This window comes from Paroedura picta, chromosome 5 (assembly GCF_049243985.1).
Source record: "Paroedura picta isolate Pp20150507F chromosome 5, Ppicta_v3.0, whole genome shotgun sequence".
NCBI classification, from domain to species: Eukaryota; Metazoa; Chordata; class Lepidosauria; order Squamata; family Gekkonidae; genus Paroedura; species Paroedura picta.
Window position 1 is genome coordinate 54,705,045 of NC_135373.1, and position 17,800 is coordinate 54,722,844.

The window sequence follows — 17,800 nt, forward strand, 5'->3', positions numbered from 1 at the left end:
TTGGACTGTAGCATCCTGTCTTACGGAATAGAGTCTAATTAGCTTTCTGGAATTCTGAGAAGGCAAAGGTAATGAAGTACTCATCCACTCAAGTAGATAAAAACTTGGACTGCACCCAACTGAGGCATATTGGAGAACTCATTATACAGCTTCCTATATAGCAGTTTCCCACTGTCTATGCAACATGTTTATTGGAGTTGTATGAAGTTTTCTTCAAGCTAGTTCTTGTGTGGTGATGACCTTTTAGAACTTTCAATAGCCCATCTAGATTTTTAAAAAAATACTTTTTCTGGAGTGGGTGGTTATCTGACATAACAATAAAAAAGATATTATCAGAGATTTCTCTGGTCTGCATCGTTTTCATAATTTTTCAGTTCTTGCTACCAAATTATGTAGGCAGGATGTTTGTTGAAGTGCAGCCTTATACCTGCTTTTTCAGTCCTTGCTTTTCATGCTTTATAATGGACAGAAGGATGACTGGCTTGTCTCAGGAGGTGATTAATGCCCTTTTCAAAGAGGGAGTGGTTCCAGGCTTATTGTAGTGACTCAATTACAGGAGATAGTGCTCAGAGAATTCAGTGTGGACTGCAGGGATTTAGCCGATCTGGGACTGGGTAAAAAACCCAGTGCAGACTGCACCCTAGTTCCAGAGAAGGGATCTGTATGTGCTAGAAGGCCAAGAACCACTCCCTTCAGAAACAAGGACAGGTTTGTGGGTTTTCCAGGGCAATTATTCTAGAGGCTTGTAATAGTAACACAACAGTGAAGAAGCTGATGGTTACCAACACACAAGCCAGCAATGGCATCATGCTGTCAATGTTAAAGCCGTTTTAGATTAATTTCCCTCCCACCAAGTGGTAGCAGAGATTGGCAGCTGCCACTGGGAGATCCCCTGCTGTAGTGGGAGACCTGAAAGCCTTAGGTTCACCGTATCTTTAAGCAACTTTGGGCGCTTCATCAAAAAACTATGTGCTGGGGCAGGTACAAGGAATCTCAGCAGAGGAAAACAATTTGTGAAACCCTCCCTTTATTCAAAATCTCTTCCTGCAGGATTTACTCATTTCTCTTTTAACTTGACACAGCTGCTTTCAATATTCTCTCCCTTCTGGAGTATTTTCAGTCTTCAGCATACTGCTGCGGGGGCGGGGGCGGGGGAAGAGGTCCTGCATTACTGGTGAATTCTCCAGAGTCTGAAGAGACCCTAACTTTTCCTTGGGTAGACTGCATTTGGTGGCCTTCATTTGGGACCAGTCCACTCAATGTTAGATATAGTTTCTTATAATAATAATTTTCAAAAAATCCAAAATGTCAACATTGAACAATATATACCAGGAATGATCCCTATCAATCCATGGATGAGATCACTTTCTACCATTTAATGGTAGATCCCAAGAAGTTTCACAAGCATTTAACTAAATGTTTTCCTTATCCTCACTTCCTTTTAGATGTCCAAAGGGAGCTCACTAATATAGTCTCAAACATTTTCATGTGCTTTCCGTGAATAAATTACTCAGTTTTATTCTGAGGTCTATAGTTTACCCATAACAGCATTTCATGGGCTTTTTTTTTTAGTATCTGTGATTTTATGGCAAAGTTGACACCAATCAGAAACATAAAATAGACCCCAAAATAGGAAAATTAATTGTCTTACAGACTTCTTTGGATAATACTGTGATTCTGGTGGTTACAGATGGACTGGTATGCACAATGTGTAGGATTTAATATGGGCTCCTATTGTTTGACATTTCCATGTAAACCTTACAAGATGGGTTGAGTAGTGGTTTAGCTTGTTGCTGGATTAGATCAAGCGAGCTATTATCCTGGAGAAGAAGGCATGAAGATCGGCTTTGACCAACAAAATGGCAATGCTTTGATCATGGGACATGAATGGGAAAACACCATATAAGGCAAAGGGTGTAATGAGGAAGGGGATTGGGTTAGAATAACTAAGAAAGTGGGGAAACCCCATCCTAATATCTGGACCAATGGGGGATGTTGTGTTTATAGACTTGCCAAGGACATGAACTTGAAGTCCAAGGCAGGATCATAATCCTGCTATCACGACTGGCCAATGCACGCTGGATCCCAACTGCTGGATCCAGTGAGTTTGCACTGAAATAGGTCAATAGCGCACACTAGTGGGAAATTGCTATTGTTCTACCTTGCATATATGTTGGTGTTTTCGAAGGGGTTTCTCAGTTCAGTTTCAATCCTCCGTACCTTGGAGCTGGGGTCAATAACGAGCTGAAATGAACTTCCAATGTCCTGGTCTCTAACAGGGAGACTTCACTGAACATTCATCAATGGACTCCTCAATCTAGACCAAAAGCTGCTATTAATTTAATGGTCTCAATGAATGAGAATGAACAAGCCATGGCCAGATCACAACTAGAGAAACCAAGTTCCTCAGGTAGGGGTGGGTAAGCATTTATAAAAGCAGGTAAACAAAAGGCAATTTGACTTATAGAAAATTAGGACTGCTTGAGCAGCCTTGGCTTCTGCTCATGTCCTACTCACTCATGACAAACAAGTGGACGATTGTTTGGTAGGTCATTCCCACTTCTTGCATGCAACTTACTTAGATGAAGAAAGAACACAGTCATATATCATGTGCCTATTTTGAATAGAGTCTTGTAATTTGATGTTCCTCAGTGTCTATCTGATCATTGTCAATGCCTGCCATGGAAGCCAAAGTTCCATCCCCAAAGATTCATTTATTTACCTGAACCAACCATTCATTACACTAGAGGAAAATTGGTTTCACCTACTATGTAAGTGCAAATCCAGCCACAAGACAGAAGGAAATGAAACTCTCACAAACACAGTTATGGCTCAGCTGAGAGACTATTCGACACACTGCTCAAAGAAGATGGCTCAAATCCCAGGTGATTACAGCTGCTGAAAATGGCAAGCTCACTTGCCAAAGATATTCCCTGGAAAGGTCTCAGGATTGATGGTAGAGGTATGGAATATATTTATTGATTGGTGAAAACATAAGGCAATATCTTCAGTAGATGTACTGCATACATCCAGGACCATATGAGTTGATATGTAGCACATCTCAGATATATGTTTTACAGTCTAATTATGATATATATTTATGCATTACAAGTAAAAATATGCAATTATAATTTTACAGCTACATTCAAACATGCTGTATGGTTGACAAAATTAACATTTTAAAAACTGCTCACTAAAGTGGTCTATTATAATGTGCTATTGGTGATACTAAAGATTTGTCAGCTTTGTAGGTTTATTATTTTACAGCAACAGTTTGACTTTTCACCATGCTTTCTAAGTGCTCAAGATGTTTTTCATATATATTATGACTTTTACAACAGCCCTGGATGTTCTAAAAATACTTATATGAGATACAATAGACACATCTAGTGACTCTACTACACCCAGCTCCAAGCCTCCATTCTATTATTTTATTTCCATTTTAGATTCCTTGGCTGAAGGGTTTAGGATTTTTGGACAGAAACTGTTCATTCTTCTTTCTCAGTGTATCCAGTGGGGCATAGACCAGTGCTAATTGGTTTCAGGGAAAGGTGGAAAACCTGTAAATTTAATCATAAACAGGAACACAACACTTGGAGGCAGAGATCTCCTGGCAGAGGAAATACTTCAGCATTAAGGGCTGTTCCAGATAATACATTGACTGAGATGGAATTGCATGCAGGGAATTGTTCGCTGAGCTCAGGGCCTGGGAAAAACAGAATAGGCACGTAGTTGCACAAGCAACCAGCTAAAACAAAATTCAAGGCAGATAAAGCCTTATTTAAACAATAGCTAAAAGAGGAACAGATTAGGGATGAACAAAAAATAGCTTATCAGTCCTCTTCAGGCTTATTCCACTCAGTCAAAATGATATTTGGGATTCCAGAATACCAAACACTGATTCCCCCAAAGTCCTACAAATATCTGAGAATATCCAGGGCTACCATTTTGAGGCTGACAGGACTGTTTCCTTCCATTTCTCAGGCACTCTGGAAACACAAGTAGAGTGAAGCTGCCCCAGGCAATAGCTTCCGATATTAGACGGAGCACTTGCACTGCCTGACCAACCATGACAATCCTCACATCCCTCTAGGAGGGCCAACTACACATTTCAATGGGTCTGGAGAACACAGGTTCTCCACAGCAGCTTCAGAGAATGGCATTTTAAAAATGAAACATTGGGGTGGGGAGCGGAAAGTCTCCTTACTCTCCCCAAGCTGTTTTCCCCTGCCAACAAGGCATGGGGGGAGTATCACCCCAATATGACTGCTCCATCGAGACTATTCTGTGCTTTAACAAAAGTAGATAAAAGGGGCTTGGCTCCATTTCAGAGCTAGATTTTGGAATGTGTTACTGCTTGCTATTTCTGCTGCCCTGGTTTGCCTCAGATTTCTACTGCCTGCTGCCTGCCTGGGAAACTTGACCATCTTCTTTTCTATCTACCAGACATCTTCAGGACAGATAACATTTGTTTCAAAATATTACATCAAGTCTATTTTCTGTGTGCACGTGTTCTGCCAGGGAGAAAGTTGTAGTAATGAGAGTCTTCAGGTATTTTACTGTCTGATTCTTTAAAAAATAATTTCCCTTGATTTGGTTTTGTGGAATGTTGAAGTTTGGGGATTGTTCTGTGGATTTTTAAAAATATAATTATTGCACCAGGGTCAGAATAAAAATTCTGGTTCTATTTTAGCCGCACTATTTTAGCCGCAGCTTAGGGATTTTAACCACCACAGGGTTGGTTTGGCTTGGATTCCCTACTTTGATATTGATTCTGTTTTCCCCCCTCTATGTGCCTAATAATAATCCTGTGATTATAGTTGCTAGTAGTTTGCCTTGGGACAGCCTTTCTCAACTTTTTTACCATTGAGAAACACCTGAAATATTCTTTAGGCTTTGAGAAACTCCAGAGCCTTCATGATGATGCCATGCAGAATATAGCTGTGTTCATGCCCACCCGGGATCCACCCCCTTCCCACCCCCTCCAGGCCAATCATTGCCCAGGGACAACAGGATAATAGATGGTCATATCACCCAATAAATGTTTACTAACACCTCCTCTGAACCTAGGTTTGAGGGGGCATGAACCAGCCATATTCTTGATGAATATGAGGTTGTGAATTGCTCAATGCCCATCCCTATTCACAATATAAAATTTATTATCATCATTGTTATTACTAGATTTATTGCCTGCCACTCCCAGACTAGCTGGCTCGTGGTAGGTTACAAAATAAAAATCCCACAACAAAACCACATTAAGCTTCCACCAATTTGGGAAACCCTTCCAGACCATCGAGAAATCCCGGGGTTTCACAAAACCCTGGTTGAGAAGACCAGCATTAAACTGACTGGCTTGGAACTGACAAACTGAAATCTCTTGCAGTCATTTCAGGCTCACAGAGAAGAAGCGCATGCCCCACTGTCAGCCTGAAATAAATTACAGGCATTACAGGGTATGCAGAGCATGCACACCCATCTGCTGTCAGGCTGAAATGTCTGACTGGCCTGTCAGGTTTACCCTGGAAAGGGGGAGAATGAAACAGCCTGCTTTAATGGTTCAGAGTCATTTCTAACTAACAGCTGAGGGGCAGATTGCTCTACTTAGTGACTAGGTTTAAATTATCTGGACCCCAAACTTTATCAAACCAAAGGCCTGGGAAATTTTGGGAGGGGCACCTCTTCTGAACCTAGGTTTGAGGGGGCATGAACCAGCCATATTCTTGATGAATATGAGGTTGTGAATTGCTCAATGCCTATCCCTATTCACAATATAAAATTTATTATCATCATTGTTATTACTAGATTTATTGCCTGCCACTCCCAGACTAGCTGGCTCGTGGTAGGTTACAAAATAAAAACCCCACAACAAAATCACATTAATCTCCAATCATTACGATCCCTCTGGCAATGAAAATATACTGTAGGCCCCCTCCCCTCCTTCCCCTCCCCTCAGCTCAATAAAGCCCTCCCTCCACACACACACACACACACCTGTGCCTTGGGGGAGATGTAGTGGGGAGTTAGCCTAATTTTCTAGCTATTCCGATATTAATTGTCCCATCCTCACTGAATACCTGGCAGAAGAGCTGTCTTGCAGGCCCTGTTCAGTTCACGTTTCACTAAATTTCAGCATTGTTTGTGGTGGTTTGTAAGCAGAGGAAGATGGGTGCTGATCAATTAAACTGTTTACAAAACTTGAAGGCAGAATTCTCTAGCCTTGGAAACACAAATAAGGACCATCCAAACTTTAACAGGCACTGTCAGTCACCAATCACAGCATTCTCATTGTGTTCTATGGGCCCAGAAGGCTATATATTTGTCAGCTTTGCTTCTTTATTGGCTGATGAATTGAGAGAGAGAGAGTCATAAAGTTATCACAGCAGACTCATTGTTTTGTATTCTGCTTGTGATCTTCTCTCTGCTACTAAGACTAGAATGTGGAGTGGAGTGGACTCAGAGCTCTGTTCTCATGCTGAGTGCTTTCCCAGAGGACCCATGTTTATATACACTACTACTCTTGCTTGTGATTTGATCTCTGCTGCTGGAGTTTGGGTATGGAGTAGATTCTGCGGCACTTGCCAAGGATGCACCGTACTTTGTTGCCACCAGAGGAAGGGGTGGCAGGCTGTGGGAAACCATTCCCACTCTGCAGAGACAAGTGGCAGGGGACCCCTACAAGAAAGGCTCCCCATGCTCTGAGACAGTGATTGGGGCACTAAGGCAAACCAGCCTCAAAGAAGTCATGCTTCCATGGTCCCAGTACCGCCCAAAAGGACAAATGGGGAGGATTCAGGAAGAACTCACACTCCTCATTTGTGAGATGATGGTCAACCCTTTTCCCTCAAGAAAGACATATTCTTTCACTGGTTGCTCCACCACATAGCTCTCTGGTACTCGATCTCCCCACAGTGGACCATAAACCACTGAATGTTGCCCACCATGCATGGCTCCACAGTTGCACTGGTCAAGGAAAAGCTCTCCAGAGTGCAAGGACAAACCATCCACTTCATTGCTGACCTTGAAGCAGCTGTCAGCATTGCACTCTGTCCATGACAAGGAACCATCATAAATTTTCCACCTTCCCTGAGGAGCCCAATCCCATTTGATCTTGGAAGCTAATTAGGGTTGGCCTTGGTTAGCACTTGGAAGGGTGAGCTCCAAGTCAAACCAGGGTCATAACATGGGGCAGGCAATGGCAAACCACCTCCAAATGTCTCTTGTCTGGCAGCCAGATAATCTTAGTATCTCCTGGCTATATTACTTACTTACATGCCCTGTGATAAACAAATAAAATAAATAAATAAATGCCCAGTACAAAAAGGCCGAATTATGAAATAATGGAACAGTTCATGGATCAATATTGTAACAACCAGTACAATAATTCTAGTGTCCAATTGTAGTAATCTTAAACCAAAAACACTGGGTTCCCCCTGTGTGGCTAGGCCAGAGAAACACCACCAGAGCAGAGACTGGTGTTGCCTGGTAGGGATCAGAAAATATGAATAGTGAAGGGATTTGAGGGTCAAAGGGAAGGATTCCCTAGTTTGGTGGGGATGCTATGGGAATCAGTAAGCGGTATAGTAGGCCAGCAAGAAATTTAGGTAAATGAGACTAAAGCACAGGAAAGAGAAACAGCATGTGGAAGAACACTTTCAAGATGGAAGGTAGAATGGGATAAATGAGGACTGGTGATGGAATGTTTGGGGCTGAAATTCCTTGCAAGTTAATTATGATTAGTGCAATTAGTAGGATTTGCACTGGAGGCCATTGGGGTCTTCATGCCTTTGAAGGAACCTTTAGGATCCTCCACACTACTGGACCATTTTCAAGATCTGCACTACTATTGGAGAGTTTGAATTTTTCTCTTGTAAGAGGGGAGGCTGCAATGAATCTCCCAAGGTGCTTCTGTCTTATGTTCAACCACATGGATCTGGAGATGTGCCATCTCCCTTCAAAACATAAATAAATAAATCTTAGGTAAATGGGAACTGTGATTTTCCTCCACTGTAAGGTTAAAATATAGTCCTGCAAACAAGGATTGGCACTTGGGGCCTGGGTGTGAAGTGTCTTGAACAGTAACAATAAGGAAACTTAATTAAGGCACCCTGGAATTCCTCTTGAGATTGTTCATTTTCCAGAGAAGAAAATACATCCCAGCCCAGTAGGATGATATCTAAGTGAATGCAGGGGTTCACTGAATATTGTGGCAAGAAGCCTGTGATAATGGGAGCATGGATTAAGCACTTAGGCCACCCTGAGCACCTCCACTGGAGGACAGTAGGGTTGGTGCTTGTGATAATCCTGCTGAGGGGGAGGAAGGTGTCCATGTGACTGTACCCCCTTGCTTTCAGAGGCTTCCCCAGGGCATGGATTTGCCCCCCCCCCGATATAGTGTTTGGGGTGCCTCCCCCCTGGAGGCTGGCATCCCAAGACCACTAGTGTTGCTGGCATCCCACACACTCCCGTGCTCTCCAGGGGAACCCAGGTGAGCCCTGAGTGGACTTCAGTGTGTCTCCAGTTCTCACCTGGAGGCTGACACCCAAGAATTGCTTGGTCAGCCAGCCTCAGCTGTCCCCTGCAGCTCTGGCAGGCAGGGTCCCTTTTTCCCAGGGGAGGTGATGGAAATGGTTTATTTCCTGTGGAATGAAGCTCATCATCTGGAGTATCTAGCAAAATTTGGTTCACACAAAACTAGCTAAATATGATTGGAAAATATTTTTTCAAAAATGTAGAAACTGAGACAAAACTCCAGAGAGATGAGTGAATTAAGCCTTAGTGTATAGTCAAAGAAATTGTTCCTGTTTCTTGTCAAGTTACTGTGTAATTTGAGGGAAAGGTACGAGCAAAGCTATATTTTTCATGTCTCATTTTATGTACCACAAAGCACTGTGGAAACTGAGAGATTGTACTGCCTTGCTGCTCTGTTGGGAATTGAATGTTCCAGATGAGAGCATCATGTGCTTTCATTTATTATAAACCTCCTAACACACTTCCTGACTGAAGGCTCACATGCACACCCTGTTTCTACAAATACAAAGGAAATACAATGGTTTAGGGGGGAACTAGAATAAAGGTCAGCTAATCCCAGAAGAATCTTCTTTTTTTCAGATTATAATAATTAGACCTAGTGCTGAAAAAATTACTGCAGAAGGTCAACCATTCTTTCATTGGCCTGCCCTTTGTGTCTTCTTAGATCTCATGGAATGAGGCCTCAGACAGCACACTTGCAATGTTGCTAAACTACAGAGTTAACAAATTGTGTCCCATGAAGGGCAAAACACAAGGCATCTTCCCCCAGCATCCAGCTGCCAAAGCACATTGAAAGTGTATTATCCTATGTGTGCAGAAAGGGCCCTCTTGTTGCAAGCTCCACTACCTGCAGCTCCTTGGAAAGGAAGCAAGAGAAATCGTTTTTTGTTGTTGTTGTTTTCTTTTTAATTGTGTTCTTCTGGGTCTAACCTGGAAGTGACCAAGGGTAGCATTCTGTAATACTGCAGCAAGCTAGCGTTAGTGTGCTGCATTTACAGTTAATGTGGTAAACTTGCACCAGTATAGTTTTTTTTCCAACGAGCCCTCAACTTTATGAACTGCGTCAGTACTCATTAGATGGTGTTCTTCAAGTGGGCATTAATGGTGGAAGGCAGGGGGTGCTTCTATAAATCTTGCCCATTCTCTTAAGTAGCCACTTTCCCTGATGCCAGCATAATTGGAGGGGGGATCAAGAGGTGCCCACACTATGCAAAACAAAACAAAACAAAACAAAAGCATACATCCCTGTTGTGATGTGGGTGATTTGGTTTGGAGAGAAACTTGAGCCAAGCATTGGGACAAAGGGTGATCCAAACTCACACAGCAAAACCTAACCTCCATAGTGGTGAGCTGCCTGCGTTGGCTGTCAAAACTCCCTAGCGCTCAAAGTGACAAGCTGTTTGGGTGAGTAGACTTTTGGAGGACATATACCATACCCAGCTGAGGAATCCAAATCCTGCCCACTCCCATCTTCTCATCCCAAAATCCAGGAAGTCCCCAGCAGCCTTTGAAGGGGTTCTGCCAAACATGGCCCCCCGAAAAGGAAAGGTTCAGGTGTCAGTTCACCAAATCTCCTTTTCAAGAAAGAGGGGCTTTTGGTGACCAAAAAAGGGAGCAATACCATGATGGCCATTGGTGAATGGTGAAATTTGGTGAGACTCCCCCCCTCCCCAAGCACCACAAAGGGAGGAAATGGGAGTATGTATAGAGACTTCTATGATCACAACCTTGATGACTGGCAAGCACTGGTTTTGCAACCCAGTTCTGTTAACACTGGTGGGCTGCTGCCTGTGATCATGTTCAAATGACTGCACAATGTCTTTCTTCAAGTTTTTATTCGGATGGAACAAAGAAAAATATTTATACAGAGTGTCTACACTACCTGCACTGCCGTTATATATGGGATTAATGTTTCCCCCAAATTCTCAAATGTAACAACAAAACTCCAGATAGAACAAGAAACATCCACCAGCACGCTCTTCCCTATACTTTTCAGTTAAAATACTTCATTTTATCCCAAAATATTGCTCAACGTCAGGTTCTGATATACAGGATCCTGCAGGGAGCTATTCTCTCCCTGATACTATTTAACATCTACATATGCCCCCTTGCCCAGCTGGCCCAGAGTTTTAGGCTGTGCTGCCATCATTACGCTGATGACACCCGGCTATTTCTGCTGATGGGTGGCCATTTGTCAACATCTACATGCTGTGGCTGGGTGGCTTGGCTTCAGTGGAGTCGGCTGAAGTTGAATCCAGCTAAGATGGAGGCCTGAGGCTGGGTTGACATCTGGAGAGCTCGTGACCCTTGATGGGGTCCATCTAACACCTTTAACAACCAGCAAGAATCTGGGTACCTCCCTATCCATGGAGGCCCAGGTCACAGATGTTGTTCATCAAGCACTCTTCCATTATGCCTGCACCTTATTATTATCATTATTATCATTATTATCATTGATAACTTAAATATTATAAAAGATAAAAACATTCCAGCTATAAGAATCATTCTGGTTTTAACTCACAAGCATTATCTCAAGCAATTGAGACTATCTCTACCTAAGTTGCTCCGAATCCAACCAGCTCTTCCTTGTTTTGATTATTATCATTATTATTATTATCTTTAGATTTCTAGCCCGCCACCCCCAAAGGCTCATGGCAGGTTACAACACACATAAAACCCCAATAAAATGCCCCAGTAAAATCACACAATATATAATTACAACAGTTCCCAAGATATCCAAAAAGGCGGACTAAAAATAACAAAACTCACCCCACTCTCCACCAAGGGGGCAAGGGGTCATTGACCATTAACCCGCCCAAGACTGACCCAGAGGGTTTCAGCTCTTTCCTGGCGCACCAGCCTCAACCATAAACCCGGTGGAAGAGCTCCGTCTTACAGGCCCTGTGAAATGCCGAAAGCTCCTGCAGGGCCCATAGCTCTTCCGGGAGCTCATTCTACCAGGTAGGGGCCAGGACCAGGTAGAGGGGCTCATTCCACCAGATAGAGGCCAGACGTACTTCCTGGGGGCCGGGTATGACAAGCAGATTTTACCCGCAGAGCGTAAAACCCTGCGGGGGGCATAGGGCGAGATGAGGTCCCCTTACCTAGAGGTGTCTGCTCCAGACACTCCAACTGGTTCAGAACGCAGCAGCTCAGTTCCTAACAAGAACCCCATGGAGAGCAAATATCATACCTCCTAGCTGCACTGGCTCCAGATTGGAAACTGAATCAGATTCAAGGATCTGGATTGTGGGTTCAAGGCCCTAAATGAACTGGGACCCCTGTTTTATCAGGACTAACCAAAGAACAGTCTAAATCTACTTAGGGTCTCCAGCCCCAGAGAGATAACACTGTCTCCAACCAAGGGCCAGGGTTTTTTTCAGCCTTGGTCCCAGCCTGGGGGAACATTCTGCCTGAAGAGTTCCAGCCCCTCTGTGATTTTAAATAGTTCCAGAGTGCCTGAAAAACTAAGCTGTCCTGCCAGGCTTGGACTGGGCAATAGCATCATGAGATGCTGGCCTCCCCGCTGGAAACATTCACTGACAGGAACCCCTCCAAAAACTGATCAATCCCCACGCGAAGTCAAATAATGGGAGATGGTTTTTAAGAAGGACCTGTTGTTTATTATGGGTCTTTTAAAATTGTTGTTAACATCCCTGAGCTAAGGATTGGGCAGTATAGAAATAAAATATGTATTTACTCATTTATTTATAAAAGCATTCCTTCTTTCCGGTATCTTTTCACTTGTTTGGGGAAACAGTGCCACCCAAATACTGTTTCAATAGACAAGGGTTTGCTGTTTTGTTGCCATTTTAAAAAGCTTTGATTTCAGGTGAATTTACATTTTAAAATGGAATTATTTTTGCAAAGTGTATAGATGTTGAACAGCCTGACCTGTTTCAGGGAGACAGAGTTTGTTCAGGCAAAATTTCATTGTCTTGCAGGTACATTTTGGTTAGCCCTTTCCAGCATCCTTCTCCTGCTGGCACCAGCACCACCTAGCGTGCAAACAAAGTAAAAATATTTATAAACTACTACTGCCACCCAAAACACAGCTGCACATTCAGTGGACTTAATTTAACACCACGTAGGTCTGTGCTGTTAATGAGCCTTTATTGCCTCAGACTTCCACTTTGCCAGCTTTTGTCTGTGCTGGCACTAAGGCTAGCTCTTCTTTTCCTGTCACATGGGTATTCCCAAAGGAGATTTGGGACATCTCCAAAAGAAGGCTGAAAGCTCAGAGGGAACAGGCAGGGTCAGAGGTACACCCACACTGATCTAATCAGACCAGAGATATGATAAGACCCAGAATCTGCCCCCAAAGTGCATTTCTGAACTAACCCCAAATCCTCTCCGTATTTCTGCAGCAGCTTAGATTGCCATGTGCGGCTAGGTCCTATGAATTTTGCCTCTCCTTGGAGTTCATCATTTGACATTGTTCCTCGATCAGTTATTTGGAACCCTTTCCTGAGGATCTGAATCTCTGCTTAGAGCCTGCTAAGAAAGATAGCAATCATCCCCTGCTTTATGTTCTTCCTCTTGACTCATCTTCTTGAGTGATACATGTTAACCTATGTGTGTGGGAGTGGGTGGAGATGTTTGAAAAAGTGTTATATCCAACTTCTCACTATCTGAAGGAGTCCCAAACACCTTACAAATACCTTTCCCTTCCTCTCCTCATAACTGACACCCTGTGAGGTAGGTGGGGCTGAGAGAGCTCTAACAGAACTACTCTGCAAGAACAGCCCTACAAGAACTATGTCAAAGGGCATTCAGCTGGCTGCATGTGGATGAATGAGGACTCAAACCTGGTTCTCCAGATTAGAGTCTGCCACTATTAACTAGGGATATCCACTGGGGGGGGGGGTGGTGGTGGAAATGGTACTTTTTGAATTTTGGTTCTCCTGATTCAGTACAGCTTGAACTCACTGATTCAGTTGATCAGTTCATGTTTATCCAATTTGTAAAAACCCAAACTGCTTCAGCTGAATCAGTCACCAAACAGCTTATCATATAGTAGAGAGAAGTCTCCCTGGGGATCAGCTGTTAAAGGGACATAGGTCCCTTTAAATGCCTCCAGCCAGCCATTCCTGGACAGTAGGAAAAAAACACTTCACCAAGCACCTTACTAAGAGGGTCAGCTGTTTGGCAGGGTCTTTAAACCTCGCCCCAGGCAGGCTGTCCATCCTGCACCAACCCTGCCCAATATCAGCCGGTAGCCAGCTCCTAAAGGGTTGGGAGAACAGACATGAGATGGACATGTCCACATTGCACATACCCCACCCAATCTCAGCTGGCAGTCAGCTCTTAAAGGCTCAGGGAGAGTGACTTTTCCCACCCACAGACCTTTCCCTAGTAGTAGAGGCTCAATCTCCACTGCCTGGGAAGAGTCTGTGCAGGGGCGAGCTGCCAAATAGCTGATCCTCAAGGCAGAAAGACCCATTAGCTGAAGAACCTGGAAATGAAGAAAAAAGCTAGTAAAGAAACAATGTGCAAATTACAAATCTTATTTATTGTAGTAGCAAATGCCAAAATTCCAAAAATGCCCAATATTAAATATTCATTTTTTAGGATGATACCTTCATCAGTGGCTGTAATTCCAAAATCTTTAAATGTCCCGCGGTGCGGGGCGCCGCGGACTAAATAAAGCAATAAGGGCTTGTGGGGAGGAGTTAGGGCGGGACCCGTCTGGGATAAAAACTCGGAAAGGGCCAATCAGGAGCCGCAAAGCGGCTCCTGATTGGCCCTCTCCGAGAGCCACTCAGGGGCCAAGTGGCCACTTGGCCCGCCCTGGACTCCCTGCCCACACTCTGTCCCCATATGGTTCGCTGCCGGGAAAGGAGCAGGACCTGCTCCTTTCCCGCTGACGAACCATTGCCCTTCCTTCCCCGCGGCCTCAGATACAGATGGCCCCGCCGCCCTGCTGCCGCCCCGACCGCCGCCATGCTAAGCTGCTTCCCCCGATCTCCGTGGCCCGCCACTGACCTCCTCTGCCGGCGACTCGATCCGCCACGTCACCAATGCCAAAGGGCCGATCCCCGCGCAGCCTCTCCGACGCCGAGCCACTCCACCACCCACATGACCCACCCACTCGGCCCTGTCACTCCACCCAAGATGGCGGCCTCACCCCCCGCCACGCCGCCGACCTCCTTGACGCCGTCCCACGACGCTCACACACCCAGCACATGGCCGCAAACCTCATGGATCGCCACACTTGCCCCGACATGCCGCTAATGCTCCCTCTCCCTCCCACCATGGCGACGGTGAGTCTTCCCCACTCGCGACCACCGCCTCTAACGACTAGCGCCCCCGAAGCCCCAGGCTTGGCTGACAGTGGGGGGGGGTGGGAGCTGGCCTTCTCTCGGCCCCGGGAGCGGCCTCACCACAGCGAGGCCGCTCCCGGGGGCAAGAGAATGCTGTTTGGGGCTTGGCCGAGGGTGGGGGGGTGGGAGCTGGCCTTCTCTCCCCCCCGGGAGCGCTCCCAGGGGCAAGAGAACGCCGTTTGGGGCTTCACAGAGGGTGGGGGAGCCAGAGCCGCCCTTCTCTCGGCCCCGGGAGTGGCCTCGCTGCGGTCAGGCTGTTCCCGGGGCCGAGAGAACGCCGTTCTTCACTTCAGGGAGGGTGGGGGGCCAGCCCGGCCTTCTCTCGGCCCTGGGAGCGCCCTCGCCATGGCGAGGCCGCTCCCGGGGCCGAGAGAATGCCGTTTTGCCCTTTGGGGAGGGTGGGGGGGCCAGAGCCGCCCTTCTCTCGCCCCCGGGAGCTGCCTCGCTGCGGTGAGGCCGCTCCCAGGGCCGAGAGAAGACCGGCTCTTAGCACCCATTTTATTCACAAATAAAATGGGCTTTAATTCTAGTAGAAGAATAAAACATAAAAGCTAAAATCCACCATAAAATCCATGGCGTCAACCATTAGTCAATTTCTATTTATGGCTCCTACCTTAATATCACTGTGACTCTTCTATATTTTAATCTGAAAATGTAACCTCTTATTAATGTCACATCCATAATATTCCAACCCCAAATGAGTAACACACCTGTCAATAAATACTATAACCTTAAATTATCCAATAGATCAAAGTTTCATTCAACTTAGAAATATTATTAATGTTAATGGGGGATTCCATAGCAAATGCTACCTCTGATTCTGTTCCCCAAAATTTTTCATGCATAGCGCCCTCATTAAATAGAAACCCAAGCTAAATCTAATAAATCACCTTAAAGAGGTACAACCCCTTAAACCTTATAATCAAAACATTTACAAAAACCATAAAAACACCTGATTCATAGACTTCACAAAAATAATCAAATGTACAGACTTTGCAAAAAGTAAGACAAATCACAGGTTTTCTGTGTGGAAATAATGTGTCCTAAAAGAAATTGAATCATGACTCTTTTTGCCAAAGTGTTCTTTGACAATTAAATTTAAACAGTCCCACTTCCTTCAGGCTTTCCAGTCCACAGAATCTTAATTAATCCAATGAATGATGACAGCACATAAAAAGTCCCATTAGAGGAGCATCCAAAATATGGTTGTGGTACTGAAAACATGCTCAAAGATCCTCTTCTTTAAAGGGTGAGTTAAAATGCCTATATACAACAGTTTACATAGGCACCAGATACAATAAATCACACTAGTTGTATTACAATTGTTAAATGATCTAACAATATGTATATCAGTCCTCGTGGGATGTTGAAATTCCTTAGTCTCCACCATGTAATTACAAACTAGACACGTACCACATTTAAAACTACCTGAAGGTAACCTATTGTCACATGCAAGAGCCATGTTACCAGGAGGAATACTCCTTAGTACTTCTGATCCTTCTCTACATAAATAAAGACTTTTAATCACATCCCTTAATATGTGCAATCAAATGCCAATGACATAGACTAACATTCTTTACTCTGTGGGCATAAGGAAAATATTCCAAAGAACAAACAATCCTGTCAAGTGGCAGTTTGCTCCCATATTGCATAAGTGAGTCCCTGAAAACAGTGCTAGCTCTCTTTTTGGTATGTAGTATAACCTCCACTGGACAATTGTGACCTCTTTAAAAATTGGCAAGCATGTTCAAAATCCTCCTTATTTGTATTGATGGCTTTGTTATTATTATTATTATTATTATTATTATTTCGATTTATTTCCCGCCACTCCCAAATGGCTCGCGGCGGGTTACAATGTCTTAAAAAACCCATTAAAACTCCCATTAAAAGACTTTAAAATGTCACAACATGGCAGCACAATAATAAGATCCCCTTCCTACCCCCATTCCTAAAGAAGGGGGGGTGGAGGAGAAGGAGGTCAACGATGTTCAGGAAGCCCGAGGGAGAGCAGTCGATGTACCCCGGCAGCCCCAGCCTCAACCATAGACCTGGCGGAAGAGCTCCGTCTTGCAGGCCCTGCGGAACGTTAAAGGGTCCCGCAGGGCCCGCAGCTCACCCGGGAGCTCATTCCACCAGGTGGGGGCCAGGACCGAAAAGGCCCTGGCCCTGGTCGAGGCTAGGCGTGCTTCCCTAGGGCCGGGAACGGCCCTACCTTAGAAATTGCCCATAGGGTTGGATGGAATGAAAAGATTTAAAATGCAATAACATGTTGTGTTCTGTAGATTTTCTAAAAGCAGAAACTGACAATGACCCATCCAGGGTGTAAACTGCATGGAGCTTTTATTCCAATCCCAGGTTGATTCAGTCCCTGCCATCTACACAGAATGCGATTTCCATTTTGATTTTGGGCGATTTAAATTTTCCTTCTACAATAAGCAGGATTGATCCGGCATGACCCTACCTTTATCGTGTGATATCTTAGAGTGCTTTTAACCCTCAATATTTTGAGAATCAGATTGAGAAAGTAGGCTGTTTTGAATCTGGGCTCTGCTCTGTGGAAGAGATTTCCTGATTGGCCAAAGCTGCCCATATGACAAGATTGCCTTAAAGGAGAAGCCCCTAATTTCTCTCAACTTCTGTCGGTCTTGGATTTTTTTCTCCCTCCTCCGCCTTCTTCGATCCTCTCCCCCCCCCCCAAGAAAAGAAAGAGGCTCCCACTCTGCTTGGCTCCTCCCCCCCTTCAAGAAAAGAAAGAGGCTGTGCTTGGCTCCCCCCCCCCCTTCTGAACTACCCTAACCATGTGCAGGACACGTTTCTGTTTCAATGAGGGGGGGGGAAGAGGAAGACCCACGTTCAAATCAATCTGAATTCAACAGGATTGACAATGGAATAAACAAAGTAAGTGCAGAATCAGCCCAGGTTAAGTTTAACCCACATGTCCAAAAAAG

At 44.6% G+C, this 17,800-nt stretch overlaps 1 protein-coding gene across 1 annotated transcript in view; it reads left to right on the plus strand.

Moving 5' to 3' along the window:
- Window positions 1–2,820: 2,820 nt before the first annotated feature.
- Window positions 2,821–17,800, plus strand: part of GNAT3 (G protein subunit alpha transducin 3) — a 41,508-nt gene continuing 26,528 nt past the window's right edge. The window contains exon 1 of the mRNA XM_077338035.1: window positions 2,821–2,962. The gene's annotated coding sequence lies outside the window, so the exon portion shown is untranslated. The remainder of the gene's footprint in view (window positions 2,963–17,800) is intronic.